The 19,855-nt window shown below is 49.9% G+C and overlaps 1 protein-coding gene across 6 annotated transcripts in view; it reads left to right on the top strand.

Annotated features, from left to right (window-relative positions):
- Positions 1–755: 755 nt before the first annotated feature.
- The window catches only part of LOC143963519 (NACHT, LRR and PYD domains-containing protein 3-like), a 190,255-nt gene continuing 171,155 nt past the window's right edge, over positions 756–19,855 (top strand). For 2 of the 6 annotated variants that reach the window (XM_077473187.1, XM_077473188.1), the window contains exons 1-3: positions 756–825; positions 9,707–9,767; positions 9,992–10,178. The gene's annotated coding sequence lies outside the window, so the exon portion shown is untranslated. The remainder of the gene's footprint in view (positions 826–9,706; positions 9,768–9,991; positions 10,179–19,855) is intronic. The other 4 variants (XM_077473181.1, XM_077473180.1, XM_077473189.1 and 1 more) reach the window with 3 other exon arrangements.

Genomic DNA, 19,855 nt, shown 5'->3' on the forward strand with positions numbered 1-19,855 from the left:
GTATTCCAGAAGCAAATTTAATCTAGGGGCTAAAATTTCCACATTGGCCTTATAAAAGTCAGCCGGTAGGCCATCCGGCCCCAGGGCTGTATTCGGGGGAAAGGTAAATATTGCCTGTTCTATCTCCCTTTTAGTAATTTTACTATCCAAAGTTCATCGGTCCTCCTCCGAAAGTCTTGGTATCGGCAGATCCGACAGGAAGGATTTCAGGGCCGAACAGTCATATGCGTGAATGGGAGAGTATAGGGATGTGTAGTATTGAACAAAAGCATGCATTATGCGTCTAGGCTTATCCACTAGGTCCCCCCCTGATCCCGAATCACTGGTATACAGGTGGGAGAGTGAAAATCTGCCACCAGCATAGCCAGGAGCTTCCCGTTTTTGTCCCCTTCAGCAAAATTTGTTTGAGCCCTATGTATCAGTTCCGCACGGGCCCTGTCCCGTAAAATGGATGGAAAGAGTGCGCCTAGCTTCTAGCTTCCAGTAAGGCCTCATATGAGGCCCCTGTAGGGGTGTCAGCATGAGCCCTTGCCTTCTCTCATTCCTGTTGTTGCAGATACTCCGCCTCCACCCTGTCCTGAGACTTCACCTCTTTAATGGCTGAGATAATTTCCCCCGTGTCAGAGCCTTAAAGGCATCCCAAACCATATGAGGGTCTGCAGTATTGTCGTTGATAGACCAATATGTTTGCATTGCCTGTCAGTCTGACCGATACATGATCATTTTGCAGCCACCCGGCTGGAGTCGCCATCCTCCCCGCCCGGTACCTGAAGCAAGCGACAGGGTGATCACCAAGGGGTTATGATCAGACAGCCTCCCCGCCAGGTAGGTGACAACCTTCACATAGGATAACAATCTATTATTTTCAAATGCTAAGTCAATCCTGGCTGAGGACTTGTGCGTCAGCGAGACATGTGAAAAACACCTGTCAGTCGGATGCTTCCATCGCCAGAGTTCCGTAAGTTCCGCCAAGGAGCCCCAACTATGAAGTTCTGCGGAACCACTTCTGTTCGGGTTGGAAGTGTCCAACGCTGCGTCTAAGATGGCATTAAAATCTCCCATCATAACCAGAGGAAGGTGGGAAAATGGTGCAAGTTTAACCAGCAGGTTAAACAACAATTTAGTCTGGAAAGGAGGGGGCACATAGACATTTACCAACACAATGCTCTTATAATATACATCCGCCACTATCGCCACATATCTGCCTCCCGGATCGGAGATCACCTGATGGACCGAGCAAGGAATTGTTCTGCTTATGAGGATAGAGACTCCTCTCGCAAACGTGGAATAGGTAGCGTGGAAGGCTTTCTGGATCCAGGGTTTGTGTAGTGAAAGTATTTTTCTGCCATCCAGGTGTGTCTCCTGTAGGACGACGATATGCGGATGCGTTTGCTTAAGATATTGGAAAGCAGAGGCCCGCTTCAGCTTATGATTCAGGCCCCTGACATTCCAAGAAATGATTTTAACCTCGTTTGCCATCACATAGCAAGTTATATACACATTGAGAGACAGGGAGCAGTGAGGGCCCCGCAATCATCCGGTTCAACCCCCCACCTCTCTCCCGTCCACACCCTGAGTCTTTCATCAGATTTACTCTGGGGCACCATTTAATAAGCATTAACCTGTGTAGTAAGAGCTGGGCATAGTTACTAAAACATTCCAGATGTAACATACAGATGTAACCCCACAACAAGATGTGACTGTAGATCCCCCCTCCCTTGTTTTTATACCAGTAACAACCAGAACTAACCTGGCATATAGCTTCTTCCCTAAACCAAAAAAACAACACAAGCAAAAAAACTTGCGGGGAGTTCCCGCCGCAGTGATCGAAAGTCCGGCAACACCATTTAAAGTTCCAGACCTCCACTGTGAGCTCCCACACGGGTGATGGAGCGACCACTGTACATCCTAGTTGCATGATAAGGAAATGAAAAAATCCCAGGGGGTGCAGAAAAAATTGCATAGAAGGCCCTCCGAGCAGCCAAAAATAGGACAAAAGTTAGGCCCGGAATCAAAAATAATACAAGAGAAAAAGGTGAAAAACAACAGGGCAAAAAGAAGAGAACGGGGGTCCTCCCCCCAGGGGTCCAATATGCCACCCATGCAATTGTATCCATAAAGGGTCATCAAGATATATGGCAGTTTTCATTGGAGACCATCATATGTAGTCAGTGAGGTTCCAAGGAAGGATACTTCTTTTCTCCTTCCCCATCATCCTCCCAACACGGATGTTTATCCCCCGGTCCATCAGCGCCTCGTAGATGGGTGAGTGTCTATCAGGGGATGTAGGGCCGAGGAGACCCGACAGGCGATGTACCCCCAAGCAGCCCCAACACAAGGGTCAGTCTCAGAGGTAATTCAGTACTGTAGCAGTCATGGGTTAGAGCTCCCTGTCCATCCACTCGCATACTTTCTCGGGGCTTTCAAAAAACTTCACCGACCCTTTGTACTGGACTCGGAGTTTGCTGGGGTAAAGCATGCTCTATCTAACCTCCTTCTCCCTCAAGCGCCTGCGGACCTCAGTGAAGGAGCGTCGCTTCTGTTGAGTCGCTGCCGAGAAGTCAGGGAACAATATTACCCGAGTGTTATCATGTCTGAGTTCTGGAATCTTCCTGGATTGGGTCAAAATCATGTCCCGGTCACGGTAGTTTAGGAAGCGAACCAAGAAGGGCCGAGGATGCTGCCGGCGGGCACCCTATGTGCTCTTTCCACAACATATGTAGGCGATACATCCTCCATGGCGAGTAACCGGATAAAAAGTTGCTCTGCAAAGTTAGCGGGACGGTCACCCTCAGCCCCCTCTGGGAGGCCCACTACCCGGATGTTAGTGGCCGCAGGGACGGGTGATGCTCCAGGTGCACGGATTCGGGTCAGGAGTAGCGGAGCTGTGGAGAGAGGCGTGCTGCCACGATCACATCAGGCCGGAAGTCCTGCATTCCCTGTATTTGAGGACTTTCACAAAAACTGATTGAAACCGCAGTCTCAAGAACAATGTATCAAACCTTTCCTACCTCTGAGGAAATGTATGTGGACATTGAAGCTCAACTTAATGACATACAGTCCGAAAGTGTATAACACAGGGACTATCATCAAAATTTGTTGAGATAAAATAGTCACACAAAGAGGAGGGAATGTTAGAAAAGTTTTACATGTTTATTGTGTGACTATTAGAAAAAAAAATATTCCTGAGACTGATTTTTAAAATGACTTCTGAGCACGTTGTTGTATTAACTTGCTGTATTGTTTTGTTTTGTTTTAATTAACTACATAGTAAGTTGTAGGATGATTATGCTTTACTATATATGGTAGCATGAGATTGTAAAGGAAACCCTGATTAGCCAAAATAAAGTACCATCGTGTACCAGGCACGCTATCTATGTTACCTTAGCAATAGAAGCGTAGAGGCTGTATTATTGTAGGTATTAGGAGGGAGAATATACATTCCTTTGTGTGATTCTTCCTGCAACTTTTGGCTTGTAAGCTTCTCCCTGTTGTGTGACACATCAGAAATAAATTGTCTGCTTCTCAATACACCTGGAGTTTGACTGATCACAAGAGAAGAATATTCCTAACAGCTACACACTGACAAGTGTAATAACAATCATCTTACAACAAGCCAAAATCATCATCATAAGATTTGTTCAGCAAGAAGTTTTCAAAGAAGACATCAAGTGCCTTCTTAACCTCCCTGGCGGTATGATTCAGTCTGGAATTAGGTGCTGAAAGCGGTACAATAATTTTGCATGGAAATCTGGCGTTTTATTTTGTAGTCCTGTAATTCTTAGGAATAACTTTCTTAAATCTCTTCAAACCAGATTCTAGCAGACATCCCGGGTATGATAAAGTTTATAATATAATAAAGAATAATAAAAATTATTCAATAATGTAATCAAATCCTAAAACACTAAAAAAGGGACACTTTTTGGTTGCTATGGACAATCTCCAAATTCCAGGCAGAAAAAAAACAGTATTTATAATATAAAAGTGCATGCAGGGCACTGCACAGACCACTAGGGACAAAGGGGTGTGTAATTTTTTAATACAGCACTGTAATTTGTAAGATTACAGTGCTGTGTGTGTTTTGTGTCTTTTTACTTTTTTGAATTTGCCGCCGTTCTCCTCTCCCGTGCGCCATAACGCCGCAGGGAACGGAGCTCGGCGCCATTCGGGACTGTGAATTGAGCGGAGGACAGCTCGATCACACAGCGCGGGGGACATCGCTGGATCCAGGGGACAAGGTAAGTAAGTCTCACTGTGTCCTCCCCTGCATCCAGCAATGCGATCCCGAGTCTGGCTCGGGGTTACCGCTCCTGCTAGTAAATTCCCAACCCGAGCCAGACTCGGGATTACCGCTAGGGAGGTTATAAGAGAAGAGATCTCCAAACACAGTGACAGCTCTCACAGGAGATTTGTGTCTCAAAGACCTTCACACCAAGCAATGGAAGCAAGTTCAGAGTCTTGCAGAAATCTTCTGTAATAGATGGAAATGAGAGTACCTGGTGACGCTCCCGTCACGCAGAAAATGGCAAGTTGAGAATCCTAACCTGCAAGTCGGAGATGTTGTCCTAATAAGACGCTCAGGTCCACAGAAACAACAGTTGGACTCATAGTTGCGATTGTACCTAGTAATGATAGTAAGGTTAGAAAGGTCAAAGTTAAAGTCATGAGACAGGGCACCCCTAAGATGTACTTTAGACCCATCTCTGAAGTTGTTTTACTTCTTAAAAAGGAAACATAGCGGTATAATGTTCATTATGGCAGGTGGGGAGTGTTCTGATCAGTATAAGGTATATATTTACTGATCGCACTTTTGCTTTAAATTGGCATCCATTACTAACAGGAACCATGGGCGTCCGCAGCAGGGGGCAAGGGGGGTCAAGTGCTCCCCCCTGGAATCCCCAAGGTGTTGCAGCCGCCGCCATGCTGCATTTTTTTTTTACTGAGTCTGCAGGCGGCTGCTTCCTCGCTCTCTCCTCAGTGCTAGCTGGCTCTGTGTTCGGCGGCCGCTCTGTAACACGGCCCCGCCCCCCCAGACCAGCTCTTGTGATAGTAGAGAGAATCAACTTTTCGCCTATCACATGAGCCGGTCTGGGGGGGCGGGACTGTGTTAAGCCCCGTACACACGAGCGGACTTTTCGACATCCAAAGTCCGACGGGCTGAGTCCGTCAGACTATCCGATCGTGTGTGGGCTGCAACGGACTTTAGCTCCACTAAAGTCTGACGGACTTTAGAAATGAAGCATGCTTCAAATTTTCCCGACGGAACTCCGCCGGACCCGGTCCCCTTCGAAAAATTCGCCCGTGTGTGTGCTACTCCGACGGACTAAAACCGACGCTAGGGCAGCTATTGGCTACTGTCTATGAACTTCCTACGTCGAATCCAGTCGTACGTCATCACGTTCGACTCCGTCGGAGTTTGGTGTGATGGTGTGTGGTCAAGTCCGTTCGGTCGAAAAGTCCGCCAGAACTCCGTCGGAACTCCAGCGGAACTCCGGCGGAACTCCTTTGGAGGTCTGTCAGACTTAATCCCTCTCGTGTGTACGGGGCATTACAGAGCGGCCGCGGAACACAGAGCCAGCCAGTGTTGTGATCCTGAGGAGAAGATGCTGTAGGTACAGCCCACCCTGTGTTCTACATTGCCTGGATAGGAGGATCGAGGGGGGGAGGCTGCAGTGCTCTCCTCCATCACCACACTCTACTGCCCCCCAGTGCTCTCCTCCACCACCACACTCTCCTGCCCCCGTGCTCTCCTCCACCAACACCACACTCTCCTGCCCCCCCCCAGTGCTCTCCTCCACCACCACAATCTCCTGCCCCCCATGCTCTCCTCCACCACTACACTCTCCTGCCCCCCAGTGCTCTCCTCCTCCACCACACTCTCCTGCCCCCCAGTGCTCTCCTCCACCACCACACTCTCCTGCCCCCCATGCTCTCCTCCACCACTACACTCTCCTGCCCCCCAGTGCTCTCCTCCCCCACCACACTCTCCTGCCCCCCAGTGCTCTCCTCCACCACCACACTCTCCTGCCCCCCAGTGCTCTCCTCCACCACCACACTCTCCTGCCCCCCCAGTGCTCTCCTCCACCACCACACTCTCCTGCCCCCCCTCAGTGCTCTCCACCACCACACTCTCCTGCCCCCCTCAGTGCTCTCCACCACCACCACACTCTTCTGCTCCCCTCAGTGCTCTCCACCACCACCACACTCTCCTGCCCCCCGTGCTCTCCTCCACCACCACACTCTCCTGCCCCCCAGTGCTCTCCTGCCCCACCACACTCTACTGCCCCCCAGTGCTCTCCTCCACCACACACTCTCCTGCCACCCCCCAGTGCTCTCCTCCACCACCACAATCTCCTGCCCCCCCAGTGCTCTCATCCACCACTGCACTCCCCTGCCCCCCCAGTGCTCTCATCCACCACCACACTCTCCTGCCCCCCGTGCTCTCCTCCACCACCACACTCTCCTGCCCCCCCCGCCCCAGTGCTCTCCTCCACCACCACACTCTCCTGCCCCCCCACCCCAGTACTCTCCCCTACCACCACACTCTCCTGCCCCCGTGCTCTCCTCCACCACTACACTCTCCTGCCACCCCCGTGCTCTCCTGCCCCACCACACTCTCCTGCCCCCCCAGTGCTCTCCTCCACCACCACACTCTCCTGCCACCCCCCAGTGCTCTCCTCCATCACCACACTCTCCTTCCCCCCAGTGACCTCCTCCACCACCACACTCTCCTGTCACCCCCAGTGCTCTCCTGCCCCACCACACTCTCCTGCCACCCCCCAGTGCTCTCCTCCATCACCACACTCTCCTGCCCCCCCCAGTGCTCTCATCCACCACTGCACTCCCCTGCCCCCCAGTGCTCTCATCCCCCACCACACTCTCCTGCACCCCCCAGTGCTCTCATCCCCCACCAAACTCTCCTGCCCCCCAGTGCTCTCCTCCACCACCACACTCTCCTGCCCCCCAGTGCTCTCCTCCACCACCACACTCTCCTGCCCCCCAGTGCTCTCTTGACCCACCACACTCTCCTGCCCCCCCAGTGCTCTCCTCCACCACCACACTCTCCTGCCACCCCCCAGTGCTCTCCTCCATCACTGCACTCTCCTGCCCCCCCCAGTGCTCTCATCCACCACTGCACTCCCCTGCCCCCCAGTGCTCTCATCCCCCACCTCACTCTCCTGCCCCCCCAGTGCTCTCCTCCACCACCACACTCTCCTGCCTCCCCTGCCCCAGTTCTCTCCTCCCCCCATTCACCTCCCCAGTGCTCTCCCCCTGTTCTCCCCCCAGTGCTCTCCCCCCTGTTCTTTCCCCCCCAGTGCTCTCCACTCCCACTAGTGCTCTCCCCCCCGTTCTTTCTCCCCCCATGCTCTCCTCTCCCCCCAAGTACTCTCCCCCTGTTCTTTCCCCCCCAGTGCTCTCCACTCCCCCCAGTGCCCCCCAGTGCTCTTCAGCTCTCCCCATCTCTCTCCAGCCCCCACCCCAGTGCTCTCCAGCCCCCCATTCTCCCCACCCCTGTTCTTTCTGCCCCCCTGGTGCTCTCCAGCCCCCCCCCCCGTGCTCTCTACCCTCTGTTCTCTCCACCCCTGTTCTTTTTGGCTCCCCCCAGCACTCTGCACTCCCCACCCCTGTACTCTCCACTCCCCCTGCATTTTGCCCCCACCCATGTGCTCTCCACCCCCCATAGTACTCTCCAGTCCCCCGTGATTTCCACCCCTGTTCTTTCTGGCCCCCACTGGTGCTCTCAAGCTCCCCCCCATTGCTCTCCACTACCCCCTGCTCTTTGTACCCCCCAGTACTCTCCAGCCCCCGTGCTCTCCACCTCTGTTTTTCTGCCCCCCCAGTGCTCTTCACCACCCCACACTCTTAGCCCCCCCAGTGCTCTCAGCCTCCCGTGCTCTCTACCCCTGTTCTTATTGGCCCCCCAGTGCTCTCAAGTCCCCCCAAGCACGCTCCGCTCCCCACTCCTGTGATCTCCATTCCCCCTCGCTCTTTGCCCCACCCATGTGTTCTCCAATCCCGCCAGTACTCTTTGCTCCCCCTTCTCTCCAACTCCCACCCAGTGCTCTCCACTTCCCCAAGACCAGAGGGCAGGCTGACTGGGGCCGGAAAATTAGGAAGGCTGAAGGTGCAGGTGGCAAGGCACCACTCCATCTCACAGCAGACAGATCCTCTGGAAGGAGCACGACCCCCATCCAAAACAAGAACAGACCCTGCCTGCTGCTGGCCGTCATGGATATCCTGCTGGCATGCAAGGTACCGTACCAAGCATCAACAAAACACCTTCCCACAGACAGGGACTGCAGCCTGGGACATGGGGCACAGGAGGGGCTGCAATGATGGGCACAGTGAGACTGCAATCACGGCACAGTGAAGCTGCATTTCATGGACACAGTGAGGCTGCATTTGATGGACACAGTGAGGCTGCATTTGATGGACACAGTGAGGCTGCATTTGATGGGCACAGTGAGGCTGCATTTGGTGGGCACAGTGAGGCTGCATTGGTGGGCACAGTGAGGCTGCATTGGTGGGCACAGTGAGGCTGCATTTGATGGGCACAGTGAGGCTGCATTTGATGGGCACTGGTGAGGCTGCATTGAGCTCTTGCATCAAGTCTGCAGTCTCTGACCATCTCCTGTAGCATGTCTTCAGTCTCTGAGGGAGTCTGGAGAGGAGTCAAGAGTGGGAGCGCCGCTGGGATGGGGGTCATGGGAGAAGTCAGACTTGTGTGGACTGTGGACAGGAGACTATAGGATAAAACCAGAGCCACCAAGCTGGAGCCGACTGACTGAGCCCTGCACAGTGCACCTGAGAGGAGGTCAGTGAAAGCACCACCAGGCCAGTCGGGGGGGGGGGGGGGTGACTGATGTAAGGGGGAGTGAATACAATAATGTGAGGGGCACTGATCTAAAGGGTTTCCTCCTTATATTAGTAACCCTCCCCCTTACCTTATTCTTTCTGCAGAAGGTGCCCCCCCCCACGTTCTGAGTTTCTGGGGTCCCCCTTGATGATTGATCACTTACCACTATTAACTGGAATTTGAAAATATATATATATATATATATATATATATATATATATATATATATATATAAAGCAAGCCCTATGTGATTTCATATCTATATCTAATACTCTCTTCATCAAATGTGCTTTAAAATGTATGGTTTTCCCTTTCATGAACAAGAAAATAATGACGTTATGCTGTTGGGCTGGTATAATAATGCTGTGAGGCTGGTATGAAATTTCCAGGGCTGGTTTTTGAAAGCATGGGCGTCCGCAAGGTTCCTCAGGTGGCTGGGTACCAGGCCCATATAGCCTAGAGAATGTACATCTCTTTACATTGCAATACATCTGTTGTTGCCATATTTTTATCTTGATGAAAACAGCCAATCCAGTGACAGTATGAGATCAAAATATGGCCACAACAGATGTATTGCAATGTAAAAAGATGTACATTCTGTAGGCTATATGGGCCTGGAACACAGCCGCCAGAGTCACTTCCAATACAAAGTGAAGATGAATTATCTGTTATATAACAGAAATGTATTACCAGTGGAAAGATTTTCATGAGATTGTTGAAAAGGGGCGGAGCATGAGTGGCCTTAAAATGATGCCCCCCCCTTGGAAAAAGTTCTGCGGATGCCCATGACAGGAACTGTATATCCCGCCCACTTCCTGCCCAGCAGTCATATTCTATTTCTTTGTACAGTGAAGGAAGCATGCTGAGGACCTCCACTATTTCTTAATACTGGCCTTGGAAGAATAAGTCTGTAAGTAAGCAGCCATTAGTTTGGAATTAGTTAGTATAAGTTCTACTAACACAACTACATTGTATCTGTGTGTTTGGTGGGATGTTTGTGTCAGGAAGGTCACTCGGCTCGGCACATTTCTGCTAGCGAGCGTCTTATCACTATTGTAGGATTGCCTCTTACTATTTGTATTTGTGATGGAATGTTAAATGCTAATGCAGATTTTTATCATTTGTGTTTTGCAGTTTTACAAAAAACGTATTCTCAGTAAAGATGAGAACTATTATCCCTTCCTCCTGAGTCTTTATTGGGAAGCTGTTACCCGTCTGCCAAGCCTTGTACTTTGATCACATTGTGAGGACAGAACACCCCTTATATTATAACAGTGAAGACCCTGCATCTCCGCTCACCCTAACAAAAGTATATTCGCAGGTAAGGGTTATACAAAACGATATAAGAGTACCGGCCATCATGATTACCATACAGACAACTAGAAAAAAATTCTATATATTTATGCACTATAATTTGAAATAAAAAAGAGGGGGATAAGCCATAACAGAATTAAAATCTCATAATCTAAATGGACCTCTCTGGGATAACGGCTGCCAGATTGTCCCAAGTGGTTAAAGCGGGGCATTACAACTCCCAGAAAAAAAAAAGCTTTAAAGTGCAAAGCCAGATATTACCCTGTAAAGCATACCCCATACCAATGAGTGATGTATACCAGCGAGTGATGTATACCAGCGAGTGATGTTCTAAACTTTTCTGACGGAAAAAATGTCTAATGCTCGTCTGTGGCTATTGAACTTCCTTTTTATAGTGCGGTTGTATGTGTTGTACGTCACCTCGTTCTTGACAGTTGGAATTTGGTGTGACCGTGTGTATGCAAGACAGCTTGAGCGGAATTCCATCAGAAAAGCCTTCAGAGTTTATTCTGATGGGATAACCGGTCATGTGTACAGGGCATAAGGATTAGGAAAGTTTTTGGGTAGGTTTTGTTAGTTGATTGTTGTGTTTGGAAATGTGTGGGTTACATTCTTATTCTGCTTTATTACACTCAATTATTTTCTCTGAACGTAGGATTACACATTTAGCTTGGTTTGATCAGATGTCTGTTGGTGTGGCTATTTGCCATTTATGTGTGAGGAGATATACATTTTCAGCCTGACTGCAGATCATTGTATGTTTCAGAATAACGGAACTCAAACCAGAGTGACCGGGTTTCATGAAACCTGTCCACCCTGTCGGAAGCCTGGGCTTGAGTGTCTTCCATTTCACAGATTTCTGACACCTGAGCCAGAAAGTCCGCTATAGAGGGCGCTCTTGTGGTTCTCCAGCGGGTCGGGATCAGCACCTTAGCAGCATTCAGCACATGCTTGGTGTGATGGATCTCGGATACCCCTGCTGGGCATCTCCACCAGACCTGTGTCTCCTGTCCTCCAAACCCACCCGCAGCCTGCAGATAAGCAGCCCTTAACCCCTCAATCACCAGACAAGACACACAGGTGTTGAGGGTTAAACATGCAGAGCATAAACTGTTTATTAAATACAAAACATACACCTTGACTAGTGTATAACATATATGCATTTTGCTACCAACCTATACTCCACTTACCTCCCCATTATATAATAAATAAGACCATACCACTTATTGGAGTAAAATAGGCCAAAGCAGCCATTAATTTATTAAACAAACTGTATAAAATATCCAAAAATATATAACTTTAAATAACATAAACCATGATAAAAACAGTAACAAAACAATAACAACATCAGTTATGAGGAAAACATCAGCTCCCCCTAGTGTTGGTCTTTGCAGGTACACCAATAACCCTCAGGTTATATCCAAAGATTATGACACTGCGGTCTCTCTGACGTGGGTTATTGGGCCTCAAGCCGACAGGCTGACTCAGAGACGCCCACCTACCGCAATGCCCCCATAACCAATTACCAGATAACCTCCGGTAACTGGAGTACCACCCACAGGACCCGTATTACCGACAGATCCTGACTCTTCATTCAGAACTCTCTTCCTCACCCACAAAGACCAAACACCAGCCACTGCCACGACAGTCCACGTTCAAGCCCTGAAAGAGAAAAACACAAACACACAACACAGAAAAAACACACCCCGACATATACAACCCAGGCTTAGGGAGGGGGGTGGGGAACTTTTTTTCTTGAATGCTGCCTCGTGGAGGGGGCAGGATCAGCTTCTCTGCACTGAGTACCCCACCCCCTACTCGCTTCGGCCAATCCCCCGCCCCCTATCATGCAGGACTGACATGCACTGTTCACACAGTCATGCCAGCCCTCTGCCTACGGGGTTTTGTTAACCCCTGCGGCGCCGGGCTTTTCTTTAAACACAGTTAGGGACACTCCTCTTAGCCTTGTCATAGAGGGGGTAGGGGACAAGCAAGAACCAATGGGAACTCAACACTTGTACATTGAAACAGAAACTACAGTTTAAACACATGAAGGGATTATGATGAGCAGGCGGCCCCTCCTTACACATCCCCTGCTGAGAGGGGGATGGGGAGGAGGGATGTAGCATTACATTATCTCAATGCCATTTTGTCCCCAGGTCTCGTAGCCCCACGCTTTGGGAATACCGCCATCTTGTATATGTCTTTATCAGCTAAAAGCACATTGTTTGTGGAATAAAAGTATATATTTAGCCCAGCCAGGCCAATAAGTTTAGGTAGCCCAGCTCACCCAGTTCTGATGAACCGGCGACCCCGGACACAAATGTCTGGAGGTGGCATCTTATCCAGGTGGTGGGAGATGGCAAATAGCCCTCCAGATCTCACGTTCTCTGCTGGGCCATAATCTGTGGGTAGGAGGTGAGCCCCCAGCCCCCTCCAAAACACACAGTGACAGTGAGTTCTGTCCAGGCCCGGACTGGGACAAAAAATAGGCCCGGGCATTTTAGACCGAGCAGCCCGGGGGGGGGGGGGGTTCACGGCAGTGGCGCTTCGTGGGGGCGGTTGATGATGGGATGTGGGGTTCCAGCACCTTGCACCTCTGGACCCCTTTACATCTTTACATTACACGGTGCCCTAAATCTATGGACCCCTTTACATTACATGGTGCCCTGCACCTATGGACCCCTTTACAAGCACCCTGAACCTCTGGGCCCGTTTACATTACACAGCACCCTGAACCTCCAGTGCTGGACCCCCTGCATGTTACACGGACCCCCCTACAGTGCAGATACCCTCTCTACAATACAGAACCCCCTCTCACTACAGAACCCCCCTACTTTACAGACCCCCCTACAAATACAGAACCCACTTCATTACAGACACCCCTACAATACAGAACCCTCCTACATTACAGACACCCCCTACATTACAGACACCCCTACATTAGACACCTCTACATTACAGAACCCCCCTACAATACAGACCCCCCTACAATACAGACCCCCCTACACTACAGAACCCCCCTACACTACAGAACCCCCCCTACAATACAGAACTCCCCCTACACTACAGAACCCCCTACAATACAGACCGGATCCACTCATGGAGACTCACAGGAGGGGACCCATACTCTGGGATATGCTGCATTGCATTATATAACGATTTGGCCCATCTGCTCCGCATCAAATTCACTATCCATCCATCCCACCCGCTCACTCACTATTCATCCATCTCACTCACTCACTGTCCATCCATCCCACTCACTGTCCATCTATCCCACTCACTCACTGTCCATCCATCCCACTCACTCACTGTCCATCCATCCATCCATCCCACTCACTCACTATCCATCCATCCCACTCACTCACTGTCCATCCATCCCACTCACTCACTGTCCATCCATCCATCCATCCCACTCACTCACTGTCCATCCATCTCACTCACTGTCCATCCATCCCACTCACTCACTGTCCATCCATCCCATTCACAGGTCCATCCATCCCACTCACTCACTCACTGTCCATCCATCCCACTTACTCACTGTCCATCCATCCATGCATCCCACTCACTCACTGTCCATCCATCCATCCCACTCACTCACTGTCCATCCATCCATCCCACTCACTCACTGTCCATCCATCCATCCCACTCACTCACTGTCCATCCATCCCACTCACTCATTGTCCATCCATCCCACTCACTGTCCATCCATCCATCCATCCCATTCACTGTCCATCCATCCATCCCACTCACTCACTGTCTGTCCATCCATCCCACTCACTCATTGTCCATCCATCCATCCCACTCACTGTCCATCCATCCCACTCACTCACTGTCCATCCATCCGACTCAGTGTCCATCCATCCATCCCGCTCAGTGTCCATCCATCCATCCATCTCCTCCCTCCCAGTATCTATCCATCCATCCCTCCCTCCAGTATCTATTTATCTATCCATCCATTCCTCCCTCCAGTATCTATTTATCTATCCATCCATCCCTCCCACCCAGTGTATATCCATCCATCCCTCCCTCCCACCCAGTATCTATCCATCCATCCCTCCCTCCCACCCAGTATCTATCTATCTATCCATCCATCCATCCATCCTTCCATCCCCCCACCCAGTGTCTATCTATCCATCCATCCATCCATCCATCCTTCCATCCCCCCACCCAGTGTCTATCTATCCATGTGTCCATTTATCTAATTTCTCGGTCTATTTATCAAACTATCTGGATCATGGATCAATGCCTTCCCTTAGTAAAAGCTCCTCCCCCACAATGAGTAAGCAATAGCTAGGCACACAGTTAACCCTTTGATCGCCCCTGATGTTAATTCATTCCCTGCCAGTGTCATTAGTACAGTGACAGTGCATATTTTTAGCACTGACCACTGTATTCGTGTCACTGGTCTCCAAAAAGTGTCACCTTGTATGTGATTTGTCCACCGCAATATCGCAGTCTCACTATAAGGCGCTAATTGCTGCCATTACTAGAAAGAAAAATCCCATAAATCTATCCCATAGTTTGTAGACGCTAAAACCTTTGTGCAAACCAATCAACGTACGCTTATTGGGATTTTTTAACCAAAAATATGTAGCACAATACATATTGGCCTAAGTTTACATTTCTTCATTCAATGTGTTTTATAGAAGAAAGTAAAAAAAAAATATTGTTTTTTTTTAAATAATGGTCGCTCTTTTTTTGTTTATAGCGATAAAAAAATCTCAATTCAAATCTATCAACTATTTATACTTTCATTCTTGAGATTAGGTGCGTAAATTGGGGACGTGCATTAGTTTGCCCGGGGCCCATGATGCTATTAAGATGGCCCTGCTGTGGATGTCTGGGGTGTGGGCTAATATACCCCCGGTGAGGCTGACTGAGATCAATTGCACTCCGCACCCCCTCAGCGTGATGACACGTGGTGCAAGCCTGCCCCAAGGAGCGAGCTTATGTCCCGCGCCACTGACACGCATGTAGCCCGCCGGTCTGTACCTCACAGTGAGGCGCAAACAGGAAGGAACCTGTCACCAGGCAGGCTAAAGTGTTTGGATTTGGCTTGAAGAAAAAGTGACAACCTTAATCCCTACAAGAGGGCGGTGTCCGTGTGTCACTCGTGGCCCCCTTTGTGGGATTCACCGTGGTAAACGGGTATTTCCGCGGATATCTCACTCTCCTTAGTGTAATTGGTCAAGCAGGTATCATGTAGTGATAATAAATTGCCTCCATAGCATTATTCATTAATAAATAGAAGGTAAGCATTGAAAAGCAGGAAGTCCGTCGCTCGCTGCTCTCCACGGACCCAAACCGGATGTGACATAATGACGCTCTAACTCCGTCACATCCGGTTTGGGTCCGTGGATCACAGAGAGCGCCGGACTTCCTGCTTTTCAATGCTTGTTGTCTGTTATTCATGAATTCTATAGGCTGTTTACTTTAGATCAGGCATGTCCAAAGTCCGGCCCGTGGGCCAATTGCAGCCCACATTCTGGTTTGAAAAAGGTGAAAATACAGCGGGCACTGGGTGGGGTTTACGTAAAATAGTGCATGTGGCTTAATGCGCGTGGCTCAAAGGGGTGTGGTTAGAGTCTGAGATGAATGCGGGAAGGAGGGAGAGGGAAAGGGGAAGGATGGAGGGACAGCAGCCCCAGATTCTACACCACAATAGCAATATTTGTTTTCCAGAGTTTGACAATCAGCAGATAAAGATACTCCAAATACCTGGTGTTGGCGCTTCAATCATCTTGTCACCATGGTTGTTATGGTGTCAGGATGATTGAAGCACATTATTTCTATTAATACATTGTAATATAAAATTAAATCATTCAACTCACCATAATGCAGAATCAGTGGGACCCCTAAGTGTGTCACTTGCCACGTCGCCTCCCATAAGCAGAGTCCTTCCTTGCATTAGGTGTCCCCAGCAGAGTCCTTCCTTGCATTAGGTGTCCCCAGCAGAGTCCTTCCTTGCATCAGGTATCCACAACAGAATCCGTCCGTACACCAGTACACCATCCACTACATTACACTGATTACAACAACACCCACTACACTACAATACCCACTACACTATGCTGATTACCACAATACTCACCACACTAACCACTGCCTGGTGGAGCATGGAAGGGCACCAGCAACATGCTAGGAGGATGTAAATCCAGTCTGGAGGTCACGTGCAGCAGCCGTGTCCACCAGATCATGGCGGTTGTAGTACCTGTGGTGTGGGAGGATGTGGGGCCTAGGCCAAGCTGGGAAGCCTTGTCTACAGAAAGGCCGGGGAGAGCCAAGACAATCAGTGATGGAAGGGCCAGTGTAGCATGCAGATCGGTATCCCATGAAAGAAGGTATCCTTTGCTGCTACATCAAATGTGCCAGTTTCAGACAAAACAAACCAAGTGCAGAGTTACTGCCGACTAATACAGCTGAGTTAGATTAACCCCTCACACGCCAATTGATCGGCTGCATCATGAAGACACAGCGGGACACAGGCTTCTTGCGAGGAAGGGACAGCAATAAACTGTATCGGCTACACACAGGCTGGCTGGTTGGCACAGGGATCACAGGCAACACAGTCTGCATTTCGCAGGGGGGTCACAGTCTGCATGTCACAGGGGGGGTCACAGTCTGCATGTCACAGGTGGGGTCACAGTCTGCATGTCACAGGGGGGGTCACAGTCTGCATGTCACAGGTGGGGTCACAGTCTGCATGTCATAAGGGGGTCACAGTCTGCATGTCGTAAGGGGGTCACAGTCTGCATGTCACAGGGGGGGGTCACAGTCTGCCTGTCACAGGGGGTCACAGTCTGCATGTCACAGGGGGGTCACAGTCTGCATGTCACGGGGGGGTCACAGTCTGCTTGTCATGCGGGGGTCACAGTCTACATGTCACCGGGGCCACAGTCTCCATGTCATGGGGGCCACAGTCTGGATGTCACAGGGGGGCCACATGCTGGTTGTCAACGGGGGCACATGATGGTTGGCACAGGCTAGCTGGATGTCACAGGGGGCCACAGGCAACACAGGCTGGATGTCACAGGCTGTGAACCCCGGTGACATGCAGACTGTGTTGCCTGTGACCCCTGTGCCAACCAGCCAGCCTGTGTGTAGCCGATACAGTTTGTTGCTGTCCCCTCCTCGCAAGCAGCCTGTGTCCCACTGTGTCTTCATGATGCAGCTGATCAATCGGCGAGTGAGGGGTTAATCTAACTCAGCTGTGTTAGTAGGCAGTAACTTTGCACTTGGTGCTCCCCAGCCAGCGATCATATGTTGCTCCATGGGGCTGAGGGTTGGCGGCGGTTGATCTCTCCCTGTTGTGTTCAGTGGAGAGGGGTCTCCAATCCCCGCAGCCACTGAAGAGAGAAGCTGATTGGCTGCCCTCTCCTCTCCACTGAGCACAAGGGGAAACAATACTATGGCAATGGCAGTGGCCATCTTTGTGTAGCCAGCTGACGTTTTTAGCCCAAAAAACTTTCCCAGGACAAATGCAAAATCCCGGGAAAAAAATCGGGACAAGCTTAAATCGGGACGAGGGTCCAAAAATCAGGATTGTCCCGGGAAAATCGGGACTGTTGGTAAGTATTATATATATGGGGCGTGTTGCTGGGCATGTTGCTGGGTGTGTTGCTTGGCATGTTGCTGGGGTGTGTTCATAACTCGATGTGTCAGAGTCCGCTAGGAAGCTCTCAGAGGCACTGAGATATTTCCTGGTCTGCAGCTGCAGAGGTAGGAGAAGTCTTGTTGGGCAGTGTATTAGTGTATCGGATGAGCACACTTAGACCAAAACCTCTAGCAATGCACTCCCATGCTTCCCCTTCTGCTCAATTTCTAAAATGGCGACTGTAAATAAGAGAAGGAAAGTTGACTGTGAGGCAGTGGGCTCACGGGCGCTACCCCTATCCCTACTGCCGCCTCCCTATCCATGCGCCCTGCCCCTTTCAGGATGCCAGGTGCATGGACTCCTACAACGGGGGCAGGAGGAGGTGTATTTTTTTGAAGCACCTCCTCGCCAATCTGGAGGCAGGTCAGTGAGACCCACTTCCTGATTGGCCAAAGCGCCAGGTGTCCCTATTGGGTGCTCAGCACTTTAGCGTAAGTGGGACAGAGTGGAGGAAGCAGACTGGAGAGGAGATGCCAGAGAAGAGGACACCCGGTAAGCGCCAGACCTCCTGCATGGGAATCCATCCGTGGGGGTTCTGTGAGCGGGGTGTCCCATGATCCATCCTTGGGGGTGCTGTGAGTGGGGTGTCCTATGATCCATCCACAGTTGGGGTGAGTGGGGTGTCCTGTGATCCATCCACAGTTGGGGTGAGTGGGGTGTCCTGTGATCCATCCGTGGGGGTGTGTGAGTGGGGTGTCCCATGATCCATCCTTGGGGGTGCTGTGAGTGGGGTGTCCTATGATCCATCCACAGTGGGGGTGAGTGGGGTGTCCTGTGATCCATCCGTGGGGGGTGTGTGAGTGGGGTGTCCCGCTATCCATCTGCGTGGTGGTGGGGGGGGTGAGCAGAGTGTCCCGTGATCCATTTGTGGGGGGGTGTGTGTGGGATGTCCCGCAATCTATCCACGGGGGGGTGAGCATTTGATGGGCACAGTGGCCGCATTTGATGGGCACAGTGGCCGCATTTGATGGGCACAGTGGCAGAATTTGAGGGCACAGTGGTAGAATTTGAGGGCACAGTGGCTGCAAATGATGATTTGTTTTTAAAAAATGTTTGCACCCCCTAAAAATTTGGAGCATCAGCCACCACTGCTGTGAGGGCCGCCTCTTCCAGGACAGGTGGAAAGTGGAATATTTCTTCACTGAAATACGGAATCTCTGTGTCTGTCTGATATGACAAGAGACTGCGGCTGTTTATAAGGAATTTAACCCTTTCATGACTAAGCCTATTTTTGGAATTTGGTGTTTACAAGTTAAAATACATATTTTTTGCTAGAAAATTACTTGGAACCCCCAAACATTATATAGATTTTTTTAGCAGAGTCTCTAGAGAATAAAACGGCGATTGTTGCAATATTTTATGTCACACGGTATTTGCGCAGTGGTGTTTTAAACGCAACTTTTTGGGAAAAGGGACACTTTCATGAATAAAAAAAAAACAAAACAGTAAAATTAGCCCAATTTTTTTGCGAAATGTGAAAGATAATGTTACGCCGAGTAAATAGATACCAAACATGTCACACTTTATAATTGCGCGCACTTGTAGATTGACGACAAAGTACGGTACCTAAAAATCTCAATAGGCGACGCTTTAAAAAATTTTTTACGGTTACCAGGTTAGCGTTACAGAGGAGGTCTACTGCTAGAATTATTGCTCTCGCTCTGACGATCGCGGCGATACCTCACATGTGTGACTTGAACACCGTTTACGTACGCGGGCGCGACTTCCGTATGCGTTTTCTTTGCTTCGCGAGCTCGCGGGGACGGCGGGCGCTTTGACATTTTTTTTTTTATTTTTTTATTTATTTTATTTATTTTTAAATGACTAAATTGTTTAAAAAAAAAAAAAAAAATTTGATCACTTTTATTGCTGTCACAAGGAATGTAAACATCCCTTGTGACAGTAATAGGTGGTGACAGGTACTCTTTATGGAGGGATCGGGGGTCTAAAAGACCCCCCACCCCTCCTTTACACTTCAATGTATTCAGATCGCCGAAAACGGCGATTCTGAATACCGGATATTTTTT

Source organism: Lithobates pipiens, unplaced genomic scaffold (assembly GCF_037356315.1).
Source record: "Lithobates pipiens isolate NorthernLeopardFrog02 unplaced genomic scaffold, aLitPip1_a1.2 Scaffold_8, whole genome shotgun sequence".
Classification (NCBI taxonomy): Eukaryota; Metazoa; Chordata; class Amphibia; order Anura; family Ranidae; genus Lithobates; species Lithobates pipiens.